The sequence below is a fragment of the Marmota monax genome, unplaced genomic scaffold (genome assembly GCF_021218885.2).
Source record: "Marmota monax isolate L192 unplaced genomic scaffold, Marmota_monax_Labrador192_F-V1.1 WCK01_AAM20220418_F8-fsc00001, whole genome shotgun sequence".
In the NCBI taxonomy this organism is placed as follows: Eukaryota; Metazoa; Chordata; class Mammalia; order Rodentia; family Sciuridae; genus Marmota; species Marmota monax.
This window is the reverse complement of record NW_026693777.1, coordinates 39,431,809-39,451,822: the sequence shown is the minus strand read 5'-3', so window position 1 is coordinate 39,451,822 and position 20,014 is coordinate 39,431,809. Positions and strand designations below refer to the sequence as shown.

Here is a 20,014-nt window from a genome sequence, read left to right as displayed (position 1 = left end):
TGAGCATATGGTGAACATTAGTTATCTTTAAACACAATAAGTTTTGGTCATGGCTGAATCTTGCCTCCCCTGACCCCATGTCCACCAAAAGTCATTACCTCAGCACTGAACTAACTTGACACACGTGTACAGCATTAAAGGAAGTGGTAACAGAAACTTCTCAGTCATTGTCCTACACAGTAGGGACTAAAACACACCTTTGCTGTTGATTGTAGGTGGGACTTGGTCAGTTTTAAGTGCAGAAGTGAAGTTATGAGTGGTACCACTTTAACCCTCACATAAAGTTTCACCGTGTGATGAGGTCTAGAATCATCTGAACTTCCTTTTGAGAAATAGGACTTGGAAGTTTTCTTGGCATAGTCTTTCATTGATAATCTTCAATGTTCTCATTTTTTTTTGGCTAATAAAAAATTGTATTTACACCAGCATTCAGAATGTCAACAAAACAGTTGTAACTTTTTTTTTTTTTTTTTTTTTTTGCAATTACAGAGTGGAATTCAGTTAACAGAACAACAATTATTTTATATAAGCTTCACCAGAGACAACTGAAGATATTACTATCCCCATATATATAACTACATTGTGCTGTGCACCAACAAAAACCTGTTTTAAATTTCCATGCCAATTTACAATTCACATACTGCACCAGGCAAGTTAGTGGCTATTGAAAAAATATCACCAGGACAGGGTTATCTAAAGGCACATTTGCTAGTGTGTTAACTATACAAAAAAAAAAAAAGACACTGTACAGTTTAAAAACAAAAATTACACAGCGTTACATTTCAATTTTTCTTTAAAAGGAGTGAATTGTGCATAGGAGTGTTAAATGCTTTATAGATTAAAAAAACAAAAACTGCCCTAGAACCAATGTATTCATCACCATCTTCTTCCTCATCATCTTCATCTTCCTCCTCTTCCTCCTCTTCCTTCTTTTTCTTGCTTTTTTTCAGCCTTGACAGCCCCCCTTTTTGAAGCATCAGGTCTTTTTTCCTTTAGCTCAGTAGGCAGCAATATCCTTTTTATGTTTCCTTCATCATTGGCAGCTTTCTTTATCATCTGCAGCAGTGGGATTCCACCTCCCAGGTTCTTTGCAACATCACCAATGCATTGGCCGGGATGTTGTCCTTGGATTTTTGGGTGATACTCAGAACAGAATAAGGAGGCTATCGGGGGCCTCTTGGGTGCATTGGGATTCTTGAACTTCTTTTTTGTTTCCCCTTTAGGAGGGGTACAGGTTTTCAATCTCTTTCATAACGGGCCTTGTCCTCCTTTGCCTTGGCTTCAAATTTTCCTTTCTCTTTAGCAAACATGGTCTTCCATCTCTGAGCACTTCTTAGAAAGCTCTGAGAAGTTGACCGAAGCGTCTGGGTGCTTCTTCTTGTGCTCCTCCTAGCAAGCTTGCACAAAGAATGCATAGGGTGATTTATCTATCTATCTATCTATCTATCTATCTATCTATCTATCTATCTATGTATTTTGCCTCTGGGCTTTTTAGGATCCCCTTTGCCCATGTTTAGTTGTTTTTCCTCGGTGAGTCACACAGTTTCCCAGTGCCTATCTGGGTCTCACTTGCCCCTTGCTGGCTCTATGGATCTCAAATACTGCAATGGCTGTGGGAGCAGGAGCCAGATGCCAGTGTTCTCATTTTTAATAGGAGAAATGTATTTCTACTGCTAATGAAATTCTTGCAGTAGTGAAGGAGGTAACAATGAAAAATTTTGTAGTTCATACGCATCTGTGGCAATGATTCCCATACCTGGGTGAGCACACCTGATTTCTCTCTTGAACTTGGGATTTATATTTTTTATCTATGTCCACTTGTCCCAGTGATTCTTCCAGCTTGATGTGTACCATGTGGCTCTTTTCTCCATGAATTTTCTTTCCATTCTCAGGGACAGGGAATGCTGGGTTTTTATCTTCACTCCTTGGGCACTGTGAATATTGCACTGAGGTGATATCTCTCTTTGCTCTGGCCGTTAAGAAATTCCAAACCAAATCTGTTTCATATCAAGTGATTGTATAAGTCATGCAGCATGCATTTTGGGTGCCAAATTTAAATCTTGATTTCAATTACTTCTCTTTACTTCCATTTTCTCATTTATTTTATTTTTTAAACTGTTGTAAATGTTTCTGTCCCTGCAAAGCACCCCCAAATCCATTGGTACAAAAAGAGGAACATAAATAATCTAAACAGTTAAATGACATTGTCTTACCCATCTTCTCTTCTGCACTTGATGCTGTGAAGTACTTAGGGAGTTCTCCCTTCTCCTCAACTACTGTTAGCAATAATTTTCCCTTTTAAATATTTCCTAAAGCCACTCCTTATTTTCCTGCTCAATTGCTATGGCCTTGATTGGGGGAGACACTTTTTAGATTCCTTTTAATAAATTCCATGAACATGGTTATCCCTTTCCTGCTTATGAATATAAATTATTACGTCTTTGCTTAAAAGCTTTTAATTGACTTTATATTTCCCATAGGATAACACCTAAATTTCTGCCACGGTGCAGAAAGCTGATCAGTACCTGGCCCCATATATTCTTCCAGGCTTTTTTCTCTGCTCTTCCTCATAACGCCATGCACCTGTCAACTGCTAACTCTGAACCGTCAATAATGTCCTGAACAGGCTGTATGCTTCTTATGCTCCCATGTCTTTAGATATGCTAGTCTTGTTGACTGGAAAAAAAATTTCCTGTGCCTTAACCCTTGGCCCTGTCCTTCCTAGAGAAAGAATGCCTCTTCTGGAGCCTGCAACTCAAATGTCACCATCTTCTAGAAATGCCCAAGCATGAGTAGTCACTCTCTTCTCTCTGCCATCTATGAACTTTGAAAAAATTCCTATGGTGGCACATTTATATTTTATATTTTTAAAATTATCAATCTTTCTTTTATTTATTTGTTTTTATGTAGTGCTGAGGATCGAACTCAGGGCTTCACACGTGCCAGGGAAGCGCTCTACCACTGAGCCACAACTCCTGCCCTTCACAAGATATTTTAAGTATTTATTTACTGGTTCTCTTTTCTTTTTAAAAATTTTTTATTGATCTTTTAAAGATAAATGACAGCGGAATTCATTACATTTCTTATTACATATATAGAGCACAATTTTTCATATCTCTTGTTGTATACATAGTATATTCACACCAATTTATGTCTTCATACATGTATTTTGGATAATGATGTCCATCACATTCCACCATCATTTCTAACCCCATGCCTCCTCCCTTCACCTCTCAACCCTCTGCCCTATCTAGAGTTCATCTATTCCTCCCATACTCCCCCTTCTTACCCCACTATGAGTCAGTCACCTTATATCAGATAAAACATTAGGCATTTGTGTTTTGGGGGATTGGCTAACTTCACTTAGCATTATCTTTTCCAACTGTATCCATTTACCTGCAAATGCTATGATTTTATTCTCTTTTATTGCTGAGTAATATTCCATTGTGTATATATGCCAATTTTTTTTTTAATCCATTCATCTACTGAAGGGCATCTAGGTTGGTTCCACAGTTTAGCTATTGTGAATTGTGCTGCTATAAACACTGATGTGGCTGTGTCCCTGTAGTATGCTGTTTTAAAATTCTTTGGGTCTTTTCTTTATGAGATCTAAGTTTTATAATAGTAGGTCTTTTTATTCATGTTTTTGTCTGTAGGGTCCAGCTCAAGGCCTGGCATATTATATGTATTCTATAAATGTTCAGTTAATGAATAGAATACATATGACTGTGTCCTTACTAGAAGATGGCCAGGTGAGGATATAGACAGACAGGAAGAATGCCATATGACAACAAAGTCATAAACTGGAGTTCTGCACCTGCTGTCCAAGGAAAGCCAAGGATTGCAGCGAACAACCAAAGGCTGGGAAAAAACAGAGAGAAGTTCCTTGACAGGTTTCAAAGGAAGCATGGTCCTGCCAATGCCTTGGTTTCTGGATTCTGATTTCTAACTTCCAGAACTGTGAGACAATAAATCTTTGTCATTTTAAGTCATCTTGTTTATGGTATTTTGTTACAGTATCCTTTGGGAACTAAGCTCACTTTGTGGGTTATTTTTACTGACTTTTGTTTCATTTAATTATGATAATGTACACAATCCACTTCCATTTATGTTAACTTCCATAAGATTTCTAAATACTGTTTCAAATATTTCATTAAATACTTACCAAAGTACTATTAAGAAGAGTCTCCTTCTTACCTTGTCCTGGTGCATTAAAGTCTCAGTGACCAGAGTTAATAGAGTTTTTGAAAAATATCAACTCTAAGCAGGTATCATTTACATATAATAAAAATGAATCTATTTTAAGCATAAAGTTTACTTACTTCTAACCAGCATCTATACTCCATGTAATCACCAGCACAAACTATAGAACATTCCATTATGTTCCCTTGTGTCCCTCCCCATTCCATCTAAGCCCCAGGTAACTATTGATCTGCTCTGTTCCTAAAATTAAACTTCTCTTTTTAAGTGTCTCATATGAGTTGGACACTCTTTTGCATAGGGCCTCTTTTGCTAATCGTCACATTTTTGAGGTTTATTTATATATGACGTGCATTTGCCAGCAGTACATGCTCTTCTATTGCTGAATAGTATTGTATTCTGTGGAAGCACAGGATTTGTTTGTATGAGAATAATCAGAATCTATTATCCCATATTCTTACCAAACCTTGAGATGGTCAGTCTTTAAAATTTTGGTCATTTTGGCAATTATCAAGAATATAAGTAACAATAAACATTGATGAGGATATGGGGGAAAAGTTTTACTCATACATTACTGGTGGGACTACAAATTGGTAGTATGGAAAGCAGTATGGAGATTCCTCAGAAAATTTGGAATGGAACCACCATTTGACCCAGTTATCCCACTCCTCAGCATATGCCAAAAGGACTTAAAAGCAGCATACTATAGTGATGCAGCCACATCAATGATCATAGCAGTTTAGTTCACAAAAACGGAAGCTATGGAACCAACCTAGGCGACCTTCAGCAGATGGGTGGATAAAGAAAATGTGGTATATATACATAATGGAATATTACTCAGCCATAAAGAAGAATGAAATTATAGCATTTGATGGTCAATGGATGAAACTGAAGACTATCCTGCTAAGCAAAATAAGTCAGTCCCAAAAAACTAAAGGCCAAATATTCTCTCTGATATGTAGATGCTAATACAAAATAAGGAAGGGGGAAGAATAGAAGCTCATTGGATTACACAAAGGTAAATGAAGGAAAGAGAAAGGGAATGGGGATAGGAAAGACAGTAGAATGAATCAGACATAACTTTCCTATGTTCATATGAATACATGACCCGTGTAACTCCACATCCTGTACAACCACAAGAATGGGAAGTTATACTCCATGTGTATATGATATTTCAAAATACATTGTACTGTTATGTATATCTAAGAAGGACAAATAAAAACTTTGGGGTCATTCTAATGATTGGATATATTTTGTGGCTATAATTTTCATTTTCATGATACCTAATAATGTTGAATACCTTCTTATACTTATTGGAAATTTGCATGTCTTCTTTGTGAAGTGTCCAATCAAATAATTTGTTGTTTCTAAAGTTAGATCATTTTTCTTCTTTTTATTGAGTTATTAGAGTTTTTAAAAAACATATCTTGGATAAACATCTTTGTTCATATATATTTTGTAAATATTTTCTCCTAGTGCTATAGTTTGGCTTTTTAGTTTCTTAGTGTCTTTCAAAAAAAACAGAAGCTTTTCATTTTGATGAAATTTAATTATTATCTCTTTCATGATGCATGCTTTTTGTAGTCTAATAAATTGTTACCAAGGTCAAACCATGTTTTTCTATTTTTTTTAAAAAATATAATTTTATCTTTTATGTTTATATCCTATTCATTTTAAGTTTTTGTCTTTTTTGGGCGGGGAGGTATTGGGGATTGAATTCAGGGGTACTCAACCACTGAGCCTCATTTTGAGCCCTATTTTGTATTTTATTTAGAGACAGTCTCACTGAGTTGTTTAGTACTTTGGTTTTGCTGAGGCTGGCCTTGAATTCAAGATCCTCCTGTCTCAGCTTCCTGAGCTGCTGGGACTACACGCGTGCATCACAGTGTCTGGCCCATTTTTAGTTTTGTATATGGTGTGAGGTAGAGATCTAAGTTAATTTACTTCTTCTCATTAACATATAGTTATTCTGGCACTGTTTTTTTTTAAAATAACTATATCTTATACATAGAACTACTTCAGTATCTTTGTCCAATGTCAATTTGGCATTCATGTATAGGTCTACTTCTTCTAGGCTTTCTAATCTATTCATTGAATTAGATTTCTATGTTGCACACTGTCTTGATTACTGGAGTTCTATATTAAGTCATGAAATCATGCAGGTTATAGTCATTTGATTTTCTTTTCAAAATTATCTGTTATTGTAGGTTCCTTGCACTTCCATATAAATTTCAGAATTAATACAGCAATTTTTAAAAAGTTTCACTGGTAGTATTTTGCTTAAGATTGTATTGAACCAATGGATCAGTTCAGTGAGAAGTGACATTGTAACAATATTAGATCTTCTCTTCCATGAATCTCATATGTCATATATTTCAGCCTTTTTTATTCTTCTCAGAAACATTTAACTATAGTTTTTGTTAAAATTTATTTCTAAAAGAAAAAATCGTAATTCTCCTTTTGTGAGTTGGATCTTGTGATACACTGAATAAGACAATTTATAGATTATTGAAAACCAAAGCAGAAGCAAGAAGAAAACATTTTGATATTGGGCATAAATAATTAATCTTCCTTCTTCAATGTAACGAAGATGATGTTCACAGAGTAAAGTTGAATTCTTATACCATGCAGATGCAGATCACTTAAAGAGATCACTTTTTTCTTTTACAGTCTGAGGAAAAAAAATACATAATCCAAAAAACAAACACTTGTTGGCCACTAAATTTTAACATTATTGAGATGAATTTAGTCGATGGGGAGGTATCCAACTTTTTTTTTGAACATCCAACATATGACATGATTGTATCCCTAAATGACCTAGGTGGAAGACAGATGCTCTTTCCATGTTCTCAATTTTCTTTTTGGCCAAGGCCATGTGACAGCAACTAAAGACTTCACGGTTAGTCGTATGTTGCTGTTTATACAGTTGTAGATTACAGGTTGAGAGTTTGTAGAACAAATTATAAATCATAGATTTGAGTTTTTTTGATGTAGGGTGTAGACTGTAGAGAATTGGCCAAAATAATTTTTGGTTGGACTAATATGGATTTACTTTGATTTCATGGTAAATTTCAGGAAAATTGAAACTCATTGAATTCACTGAAAATTTCAGGGAAAAGTATAGTCCACCTTCCATTACCTGTAATTCTGAAATCCAAAAACTTTAAAAGTTCCAAGTTTGAAAAAATAATTCTTTTGATAGCAAAACCCGACCTGACCTAAACTCATTTAGTGTCCCAAACTGACCTACGTTACATGAGGCTACTTTTTGCTCATATCTATTATTTAGCCTAAATATTCAAAAAATTCACTACAGAAATGTTTACGTATTTGGTTATGGGAGGCAGTTGCGTACCCTGCTGGAAGATTACAAAGTACATGGTATATATACTACGTTATCTTTCTAAAATCAGAAAAATTCTGAATTCTGAAATGCATGTGGGCCCAAAGGTTTTAGTCAAGTGATTTTTTGACTTGTATATTCAGTTTCCTAAAGTCATGCAAACAAGCTGTAGTGAATTAGCAGGAAAAAAAAAAGCATATATGTTTTTGTCACACATGATTTGTAAACAGCCATGAAAATGGAAATGTAGAATTCTTTCATTTTTTGGCAGCACAGACTCTATTCTCCCTTTCTAATAGCATCTGGCTCCCTTTGGGAACTGGCTTCTTCCTTGTTGGGATGCAAACCCAAGTCTCTCCTCACAATACAGTAACTGAAGGGGGCAGAGTCTCTCCTTCATGTCCCCAGTGCTGTTCAGAGCTAAACTCATACTAATCTAAACTTGGTCATTCAGATGCCCAAGCCTGCAAATTGCCTCTTGGATGAACAACAGAAGGAATGCTCCAAAAACAGGACATCATGCATCTTAGCAGCATGTGCTGACCAGCACTTTCCTAGATCTCAGCCCCCTGGACTTCCCATTTTGAGCCTTACCCTAGCTCTTGATAACTGTGTATGGGACCTTACTTGGAAACAAAGTCTTACAGATCTAATCAAGTAAAGATAAAGTTGTACTGGATTAGGCTGGACCCTAATGCAACATGACTGGAGTCCTTATGAAAAGAGAAGAGACACACAGACACGGGGAGAGTGTCACTGACAGTGGGGGTAGAGACTGGAGTGAGCCGTCTACTGGAAGAGGCCAGGAAACAATTGACCTTAGCGACTTTGGGGAGGGCATGGCCCTGCTGGCACCTTGATTTTGGACTTCACCAGAATTGTGAGACAATAAATTTCTCTTGTTTTAAGCCCCCAAGTTTGTGGTATTTTGTTACAATGCTCCTTGGAAACGAATTCTCTCTCACAGTGTCTTATGGCAAGCCAACCAGGGTTGGTTTCTTTTCGGTTGCCAGGCATTCCAATCAGCTAACTCATAATCTATGTACTCTTATGCCATCTATGGATATTATAAAATATTTAAAAATTCTAGACAGGAATGTTTTTCTTTTCTTTTCTTTCTTTTTTATTGGTGTGTTATAATTGTGGAGTACAAATTGTGCCACATTTGTATATGTACATAATTTGATCAATCTCATTCCCCAGTACCTCCTCTTTCTCTACCTTCTTTTCCTTCCCCCCTGGTCCCCTTGCTCTACTCCAATGGTCTCTCTTCTCTTATTATTCTTAGAATCAGTGTGTGGTAATTATATATGAAAATAGGACTCACTGTGATATATTCCACGTGGACACAGCATCATTTGGTGGATTTCTTTCCCCAGCGCTTCTCGAAGCCCTCTGCTCCCACTTCCTCTTGGTTCCCTTCCTCTACTCTACTGGTCTACTTTCTATTTTCATGAGATTTTAAGCTGCGGTACTTTTAGATTAAAAAAAAAAAGTTAAACTTTCCTATCTGGAAAACCACAAGTACCAAAGCTAAAAGAAGGAGTTGGAGAAAAGGGAAAGAAAAGGAAAAAGAGGGAGGGAGGGAAGGAAACGGAGAGAAAGATGAGAGTGGGGGGAGAGAGGGGGAGAGAGAGAGAGAGAGAGAGAGAGAGAGAGAGAGAGAGAGAGAGAGAGAAAGGGAGGGGGAAAGAGGGAGAGAGGGAGGGAGGGAGAGAGAGAGAATGTAAACTCAGAAATTCAGATTCAACCCTATGAAGTGACTGAAACTCTAAATGTTTCAAAAATAAAATATTATATTGCTCAAAGCAACAAATTAGTGAGTGGCCAATTAGGAACTGCCATTAAAGTATATCAAAATAGGCTGCCCTTTACATAAGAGAAAGTCTTCCTTATGTTATGATTGCTTTCTAAGATACATTACATTATGATAAATGATCATGTACATTGTTTTGACAATCAGAGAATTTATGAATGAGAAACTGATTTGCCTGCAGTGATGAACTGAATTGTAAAAAAAAAAAAAAGCATTAACAATGATGACACTATTAAAATTTGTTTAAGAATTGTGTTACAGTTTTGTTTCTTTTTAATCAGGAGAAGGAAAAAAAAATAGAAAGCAGCCAACAGGCATTTATTAGTAACAAGCATCTGACAGCTCTCATTGTGAATCCAAAGCTCACTAAGGAACCCAAAGGTGAAGGTTGGTTTGTTTCTGCTGTGTTGTCTCTGTGATCTTCCAGGTATAATATGGAGATCACCCACTCATGTTTTTAACCTGGTACACAGGGGAATGTCACAGACTTTTGCTGCTATTTGTTCCCAGGTTCTTAGAGTGAAAAATGATTTTTAGTGGGCATATGTACAACTGGGACCCTGGGCCTGAGGACCCATATGAAATGCCTCCTTGATTTGTAAGAAGCATATCTCAAGATGAAACAAATTATTGACACTTTTTAAAAAATTCATGCCTAGAAAAACACAAAATAAAACAAATAAGAACTTCAACAGCTCAGATTACCTATTGAAGAAAAAAGAAAATGTCAAAGGTGAAAAAGTATTATTAAGACACATGGTAAGATTATCCATATTAAAATACCTAGGGAATTCTACTGAGGCTTGAACGTGCAACTGTGCCATGGCTAGGCTGTCACTGGAAGAAGATGGTTGGCTGCCTGACAAAGAGCCTCACAGTTTAGCATTTACCTTGGTGAATTTCAACTAGAATCTTCAGATTTGCAGACTCTGAAATTTGATATATTCAGCACTCTGAAACGTGTGTGAACCAAGCTCTCAGGAGCCTCATACGTAAATCAGAATTCCAATTTACTGAGTAAAAACAAAGTATAAACTGGGTGCAGTGATGTGTGCCTATAGTTCCAGTTACTTGGAGGATGAGGCAGGAGGATTGCTTGACCCAGGAATTTGGATTAGCCTGGGCAACATAGCAAGACTCCATCTCTTAAAAAAAATAGGTCAGATAAATTCAATTTCTCACAGGTAAAGAAAAATATAAGGGAGAAACTGTATTGTAATGGGAAATATGCTTGATACGTATAGAATTATAACATGGGAGATTAGTTGTATGGTTCAAATTCTGGTAGCTTCAATAACCAGATACATTCTCCTCCAGGGGCACCTGAGGGGCTTTGTTCCCTTGGACCACCTGGCCTCTAGCCCTGGGTAGTGCTGGTCATATGCTACCAGCTGCTTAACTTCTGACTCCTTTTCTCTGACCTCTAGTCTAACCACTCATCTTCCAAAATTCCACCTGCTTCTCTAGATGTTTCAATGTCACTGAACAATGGCTGCTTGTAACATACCCTCTTCATCCTAGTCTTTAGGCTGGGAGAAAACTTCCAGGCATTTGATAATACATTACTTATCAATAAATCTATTTTTTATCATGTAATATTTTAAAATTTCCCAACTTAATAAATTCTGGTTTGGAGACAAACCTTGCTTTTGCTCTGTGTACCATTCATAGGCATTAAGATCCTACTAGACTGTGAACACAGCTGGGTTACTTGAGAAGTGAGGGTAATGTTTGGGAATATGTGTTGAGTGAATATGTGTGAATGATCAGTGAGTGCTGCTGACCTGTTTTGAATTGGACCTGATATAGAGTAACAGGGTGCATTGATCCACAGAGATTTTCCTGCCTATCACTTCATGATAATCAGAGATACTTTTTTAAAAAAAAAAATAAATAAAATCTTTACTAATGAGTAACCTTTCAAGCTCCTATTGTGCCAAACATTCAGTTTGCAGAGAAGAAGCAGCAATGACCTTTTGAATTTGCCATTTCATTTGAATAATTTATACTGTTTTCTTGTTTCTAGGTAATTTCGGCAAAGAAGTAAAATGCTGCCCCTGGGAAAAAATGGTCAATAACTGCATATCATGTTTCTGCCTACTGTTTTCTTCAGGGTAAGAAATTCTTCTCCTTACTGGAGAACAAACTTCCTAGTTCACAAAGTCCATCAGTGTACACACGTATTGAGTATCTTTTATGTGCAGGGTGTGGCATTAATTGTAGACATGACACATACATGTTACACATGTTCTTCGTTTGAGGACAATGAATTGATTGGAAAGCTGACATCTACACAAGTAAAGTTAGTTATCATTACAGAGTAAATAAAAATAAGGTGGAAGAGACATTTAGAGACCCTAAGAATTTATACGTTACCTCTCACCAGAGTTGGGGGCATTCTTCGGGGGCTTCATGAAGACTTCATTTTCTTTTCATCTTATCTCAATTTTCTCTTGTTTGCAAGGAGAGAAACTCTTTATATATTTCATATTCAAAGCTATTCTGCTTTCTTGGATTATAGAGTATATTCTGCACTTTCAAGCCAAGTGTAATAGCAATGCCAGCTTCTTATACAGGGTTTTTTTTTTTTTTTTTTTTTTTTGGGGAACTGAGGATTAAACCCAGGACACTTTACCACTGAGCTACATCCCCCGACCTTTCTATCTTTTAAGACTGGGTCTAGATAGTTGCTTAGGGCCTCACTAAATTGTTGAGACTATCCTAGAACTTGGGATCCTCGTGCTTCAGCCACTGGGATTACAGGTGTGTCCCATCACACCTGGTGCACTATTTTCTTAGGGGTTTATTTACCAGTGACTAGCAGATTCTCATCTTCAGGACAGCCTGCCCTCAGATATTCATACTTGTTATTTGACTGTCAACTTGACACTTGCACTTGGCTGTATTCTACTAGGCACTGCAAACTCAATACACCCCAAACAGAACTCTAGGTTTCTAATGAATCCATTCTTCCCCAAGGCTGAATGGCACCACCATCTAACCACTTGATAACATCCCAAACTTAGAAGTCCTTTCTTTGCCTCACTTTTCTTCCTCTTGCCTTCCCCAATTTATCTGGAAGTCCTACCTGAAAAATATATCCCTTATCTATCCACTTCTACTGATCTACTGCAAGATACCATCACTTCTTGCCTGGTCTCTTTCCTCTTTTTACTTCTTTTTTTATTGTTTAAAATATACATAAAAATATACATTTACTCCTTTAGGGTACAGTGCAGGGGCATTAGGTCATTCACATTGTTCTGCAGACATTACCACTGTGTTCGGAACCTTTCATCTCCCCAAACTAAAACTCTATACCCATAAAACAACTCTCATTTCCCCCCTTCCCCTGCCCCTGTCAAATATCATTCTACTTTCTGTGTCTGTGAATTTGATTATTCTAGGTATTTCATATGAATGAAATCATACATTTCTCTTTTTGTGGCCAGTTTACTTCACACTGAATGATGTCCTCAGGGTCCATCCATATTGTAACATGTATCAGAATTCCATTCCTTTTTTCAGGTTGAATGATATTTCATTTGTGAAATATCACGCACACATTTTCTTTATCTAGTTTTCCATCAGTGGACACCTGGGTTGCTCTCACCTTTTGGCAGTGTGAATAATGTTGCTTCTTGCCTGATCTTTGCTTCCTTTTTTCTCCCCAAATTGATTTGCCCCATAACTGCCAGAGTAATATTTTAAAACGTAAATGAGATCTTTACACTATTTTACTTAGTATCTTCCAAGGTCTTCCAATTGCACTCAGAATGAAGTCTAACCTCCTTGCCAGGATTTATGGGTCCATATTTTAAACAGCCATTTTTATTTTTTATTTTGTTACAGAATCTCACTAAACTGCCCAGAACTTAGCCTCCAACTTGTGATTCTTCTGTCTCAACCTCCCAAATTGATGGGATTATAGATGTTCGCTAAGTGACATTTCCTTTTTATTGAATTGAACCATTCTATAAATGTACCATAACTTACTATAGTTTGGTGAAAGCCGAGGTGTTTGGGGCTATGTGGGTATTAGCAGTCATTTGCTCAATGGTTGATTTTTTCAGTTATGTCTTATTTTCTAATGAAGAGAGAAGAATTAGATATGCTTCGCCTCATAGAATTTGAACTATTTCTTTGGGATCAGATTGTCTAAATAGTAGCTGCCAAATGGAGAATTTTCTTTTGCTAGGAGCTTTTGTTGAAAAGAGAAAACCTTGCCATCTCTGGAGGTTGGAGAGAGAAAAGGCAAATCTGTCTCTGTGGAAGCCTGGGCTATCCTTGCTTTTGTCAGTAATTAGTGTGACCTCCTGCAGGTCCCATCACCTCTCTAATATGGATGACTTCTTATCTATCTATGATTTCTTTTCTATCTTATTCCTGTCCCCCTACACATTTTTAGGAAGTGCTTTGACTCTGTAGGGATATGCATGGAAGTGATTACCTAAGAGATTTTTGCCGTAAAAGCTGTTCTCAGGTAAAATCTCACGATGCAAAATAATTTCATTTAAAAAGTTCATTTTCTTTGTTATATCTTCTGTTGTTTTTTTTAAAAATCACTATTTTAAAATACACTTTTGAGTTTATAATGGTTTAAGATTTAGAGAAAAGTTGTGAAGATACTACAGGGAGTTCCCATCTACCCCACATCCAGTTTCTCCTTTAATCAACCTTTTTTGATTAGTATTTTATCCTCACTTTTCATCACTGAAATAAATATTCTTCTATAAACTCAAAGTCTAAAACATGAATGTGGATGTTCTGTGTCCTTTTCTGTGACTTGAGCTCCCCTTTGCCAACCCAAGAAAAGCAGTGTATTTGCCATAAGTAGATGAATCAGTCATGACGTTTCTGGCTCAGAATAACAGAAAGCCCTCACTCGGCTGGTTTAAACAGTAAAGACAATTTATTATTTTGGACTGTTGGAGGTGTAGAAGCAGGGCAGTCCCTGGATTGATGCAGGGATTCAGAGCTTGAGGCTTTTCCATTTTTCTGCCTTGTCATTCTCCCAGTGTTGGCTTGTCTGCAAGCTCCTGGTTGCCAGATGTTGCCGCAGGTCAGGCATCTCATCCAGATGCAACGACGACCATGAGAAAAGAGATGCTTTCTTTCTGATTCTTTTTTTTTTTTTTTAATTATTCTAGTTTGTCATATATGACAGCAGAATGCATTGCAATTCATATTACACATATAGAGCACAATTTTCACACCTTTGGTTGTACACAAAGTAGAGTCACACCATTTGTGTCTTCATACATGTACTTAGGGTAATGATGTCCATCTCATTCCACATTTTTTTTACCCCCTCGATCCCTCTCTTCTCCTCCTCCCCCTTTGCCCTCCCTAGAGTTCATATAATCTTCCCATGCTCCCCCTTCCAACTCCACTATGAATCAGCCTCCTTATATCAAAGAAAACATTTGGCATTTGTTTATTGGGGATTGGCTTATTTCACTGAGCATTATATTCTCCAACTCCATCCATTTGCCTGCAAATGCCATGATTTTATTCTCTTTTATTGCTGAATAGTATTCCATTGTGTATATATGCCACATTTTCTTTATCCATTCATCTACTGAAGGACATCTAGGTTGGTTCCACAGTTTAGCTATTGTGAATTGTGCTACTATAAACATTCATGTCCCTGTAGTATGCTGTTATTAAGTCCTTTGGGTATAGACCGAGGAGTGGGATAGCTGGGTCAAATGGTGGTTCCATTCCCAGTTTTCCAAGGAATCTCCATACTGCTTTCCAGCTTGGCTGTACCATTTTTGTAGTCCCACCAGCAATGTATGAGTGTGCCTTTTCCCCCACATCCTTGCCAATACTTATTGTTATTTGTATTCTTAATAGATGCCATTCTGACTGGAGTTCGATGAAATCTTAGAGGAGTTTTGATTTGCGTTGCTTTAATTGCTAGAGATGTTGAATATTTTTTCTTATATTTGTTGATTGATTGTATATCATGTTCTGAGAAGTGTCTGTTCAGTTCCTTGGCCCATTTATTTATTGGGTTATTTATTTATTTATTTATTTTGGTGTTAAGATTTTTGAGTTCTTTATATATCCTAGAGATTAGTGCTGTATCTGATGTGTGGGGGGTAAAAATTTGCTCCCAGGATGTAGGCTCTGTATTCACCTCACTGATTGTTTCTTTTGCTAAGAAGAAGCTTTTTTAGTTTGAATCCATCTCATTTATTAATTCTTGATTTTAATTCTTGCACTATAGGAGTCTTATTAAGGAAGTTGGGGCCTAATCTGATATGATGAAGATTTGGGCCTACTTTTTCTTCTATTAGATGTGGGCCTCTGGTTTAATTCCTAGGTCCTTGATCCTCTTTGAGTTGAGTTTTGTGCATGGTGAGAGATAGGGATTTAACTTCATTTTGTTGCATATGGATTTCCAGTTTTCCCAGCACCATTTGTTGAAGAGGCTATCTTTTCTCCAATGTATGTTTTTGGTGCCTTTGTCTAATATGAGATAACTATAATTATGTGGGCTAGTCTGTGTTCTCTATTGTGTACCATTGGTCTACCAGTCTATTTTGGTGTTACTAAATGCCAATACTCTTCAATTTATTTCAGGAAATAGAAAAAGAAGGAGCACTTCCAAACTCATTCTATGAGGCCAATATCACCCTGATTCTAAAACCAGGCAAAGACACATCAAAGAAAGAAAACTTCAGACCAATATCCATAATGAACATAGATGCAAAAATTCTCAATAAAATTCTGGCAAATTGAATACAAAAACATATCAAAAAGATAGTGCACTATGATCAAGTAGGGTTCATCCCAGGGATGCAAGGTTGGTTCAACATATAGAAATCAATAAATGTAATTCATCACATCAATAGAATTAATGATAAGAACCATATGATCATCTCAATAGATGCAGAAAAAGCATTTGACAAAATAAAGCATCCTTTTGTTCAAATCACTAGAAAAACTAGGGATAACAGGGACATATCTCAACATTGTAAAGGTTATCTATGCTAATCCTCAGGCCAACATCATTCTAAATGGAGAAAAATTGAAAGCATTCCCTCTAAAAACTAGAACAAGACAGAGATGCCCTCTTTTACCACTTCTATTTAACATAGTTCTTGAAACACTGGCCAGAGCAATTAGACAGATGAAAGAAATTAAAGGGATACAGATAGGAAAAGAAGAACTCAAATTAGCACTATTTGCCGACGATATGATTCTACACCTAGAAGACCAAAAAAATTCCACTAGAAAACTTTTAGAACTAGTAAATGAATTTAGCAAGGTAGCAGGATACAAAATCAATATCCATAAATCAAAGGCATTTCTGTATATCAGTGATAAATCCTCTGAAAGGGATATGAGGAAAACTACCCTATTTACAAAACTTGGAAATCAACCTAACAAGAGGTGAAAGACCTCCACAATGAAAACTACAATATATCCTGCTACTTTGCTAAATTCATTTAAAGAAAGAAATTACAGAAGACCTTAGAAGATGGAAAGATCTACCTTGTTCTTGGAAAGGCAGAATTAATATTATCAAAATGACCATACTACCAAAAGCAACTCTACAGATTCGATGCAATTCCGATCAAAATCCCAATGACATTCCTCATAGAAATAGAAAAAGCAGTCATGAAATTCATCTGGAAAAATAAGAGACCCAGAATAGCCAAAGCAATCCTTAGCAAGAAGAGTGAAGCAGGTGGCATCACTATACGAGTTCTTTGCAATTCTTGATCAGCAAGGAAAATATTTTCCAGAAGCTCTCAGCAGACTTTCTCTGGATTTTCTTTGGTGTAAATTGCATCATTTTGCCCATGCCACATCAATCACTGGTAAGGAAAGGGGAGCGCTGTGACGGGGTTATAACAAAACTCTGGGGAAGAAAGGGGGTGTAGGGTGGTGGATGACTGCAACATGTTGTGGAACTTTCATATAATGGGAGAGGGAGACATTAAATAATAAAATAGCTAACATTATTTGCTTATTAAAAGTCAGATATTATTTTAGAAAGTGGATTCTGCAATATCATCATGGTGTTTTCTAGATACACTTAGAAACTGTCTAGATTTAGAGACTTAATATGGTTATTTGGTGTCTGAAAAATATGCAAAACTGCCAATTTTGCAGATTGGTGAAGAAGCAGGGTAGTTCTAGGATTGATTCAGTGACTCAGCAATATCATTGAAGTCCAAACAAATATTTGTTGAGCTTTGTTGAACGAATATTTTACCCAAAGATATGAAGCAAAGTTATACATTTTATTTTGATTTGAATAGAATTTACTCTTCTAGGGCCAGGGTTGTGGCTCAGTGGTAGAGTGCTTGCCTATTATGCCTGAGGCACTTGGTTCCATCCCCAGCACCACATTAAAAAAATAAACAAAATAATAAAGGTATTATGGGGCTGGGGATGTGGCTCAAGCATGTGTGGGTGGCTGGGTTAGATCCTCAGCACCACATAAAAATAAAATAAAGATGTTGTGTCCACCAAAAACTAAAAAATAAATATTAAAAAAGTCCCTAAAAAAAGGGTATTGTGTCCATCTACTATATACATATATATATATATATATATATATATAATTTTTTTTTCAAAGAATTTTCACATAATCCTATTATATAATGCATTTGACTGGGGTTTGTTTGTCCATCCTCTAAGGGGAAGTACCTTTCATGGTAGTTCTTTTAGAATTTATATATATATATATATATATATATATATATATAAAATTTTGGCTCTCAGACCATTTTGTCTGTCAATTGTACATATTCATTTTGAGTAGAATTAGTTAATATAGTTAATATTTTATAGATAAGTTGGACCAGAAAAAAAGTTTAACATAAATTGTCAGAATATTTTTGAAGTTTAAATAACTTATTTGAAAATATTAATATATTTGTAAGATCTTTTATTTATTTGTTATTTTTTATTGAGGTATAATTTACAAAGTGTACATCTTTTTTTGGTATGTAGTTTTGTGATTTTTGACAAATTATACAGTGTGTAACTTCCGCCAGAATTAAGATACAGAAAATTTCCAACATCCTAAAAGTTTCTCTGGGAACCATTGCTTTGATTTCTGTCCCTATAGTTTTTCCTTTTCTAGAATCTTGTATATGTAGAGTCATATAGTATATAGCTTTGAGTCTGGCTTCTTTCAATTAACATAATTCTTTTGAGATTTGCCCATGTTGTGGTATGTGTTGAGAGTCAATTCCTTTTTATTATTAAATAGTGTCCCCTTTTATATGGATGTATCATAGTTTGCCCATTCAAAAACTAATGGATATTTGTTTCTAAATTTTGACATTCATGAATAACATAACTATAAATATTCATGGAGAAATTTTTGTGAGAACATTTGTCTTCATTTCTCTTGGGAAGATGTCAAAGAGTGGAATTGTGAGGATATAAGGTAAATGTGCATTTAATTTTATAAGAAACTCCCCAATTGTTTAGCCAATTAACTACAACATTTTCTATTCCTATTAGGAATATATGAGAGTTCCAGTTGCTCTACATCTTTCCTCGACATTTGATAATGTTGATTTTTATATGAACTGTTCTAATAGGTGTATGGTGGTATCTCAGTGATTTTCATGACTAATGAGTAATGGTGCTGAGCATCTTTTCACTTGATTATCTGGTATACTTCTTCACTGATGAAGAAATTGTTCAAATCTTTTACAGGCTGAGAAATCTTGGAGAAGTTACTTAACCTTTGTGAGCTTCAATGACTCTATCTGGAAAAAAGTAGTAGTGATAGCTAACACTTATCAAATATTTACTGGATTTAGGTCTAGTTACTTATACTCTGCATATACTAGGTGCTTTAGTGTTTACAACTTTTATGCAGGAGGAACTTAGTATCTCCACTGTTAGAGATGAGACAATTGGGGCATATGGAGGGTAAGCAACTTGCTTAATACAGACAGCTTGTGAGTGTTGGATCTATTATAGGAGCCCAGGTCTATGCTGCCAGTGCTCCTGAGCTTCTATCTCCTCTTTCATAGATAATCATACCTGTTTGAATTAGATGTATATTAAGTGCCTCTCTACAGTAGGCCCATTCTTTGTCATTGTAAAACTTAAAATGTGCTGACTGCATAAAGAGGAAAAAGTGGAACACATACTCAGTTCAGTAATTCAGTAAAAATAATGTTGGTGTGGTAAGGGAATAGCAGGAAGAAAGAGGTATTCCAAAATGATTATATATGTCACTAAGGGTTTGTTTCCACAGTTCTCTAATGGGACCCCTTGAATCTCTTTAACTAATTTTAAAATTCAGATATCAATATTAATAACGATGTCCCTGCAGGCTTCAGTTCTGGTATAGACACTTGACAGATTTTCAAAGAATCCTACTATATAATGCATTTGACTGGGTTTTGTCCATTCTCTAAGGGGAAGTACCTTTCATGGTAGTACTTTTAGAATTTAGATTGCTAAAGGATCAGTGTTCTTGGATGTCTTAAGCAATCAGTAACTTTGTTAGGCTTTTCAGCCATATCTCTTCCTTAGGGCAGGATGAGAAATTAACAAGGGCTCTATTCTAGTACATTACAACCTTGTCAGTTACAATGCTTATGGATACAAGTAACAGAGCACATAATGAATAACAGTTGAAACAGGACGAATTTATTTTTTCTCAC

General features: G+C 36.1%; 1 protein-coding gene and 1 pseudogene across 1 annotated transcript in view; both read right to left on the bottom strand.

Moving 5' to 3' along the window:
- Positions 1–20,014, bottom strand: part of Cdin1 (CDAN1 interacting nuclease 1) — a 260,091-nt gene that overhangs the window by 6,700 nt on the left and 233,377 nt on the right. The gene's annotated exons all lie outside the window — the stretch shown is intronic.
- LOC124104072 (high mobility group protein B1-like) lies at positions 783–1,511 on the bottom strand (annotated as a pseudogene).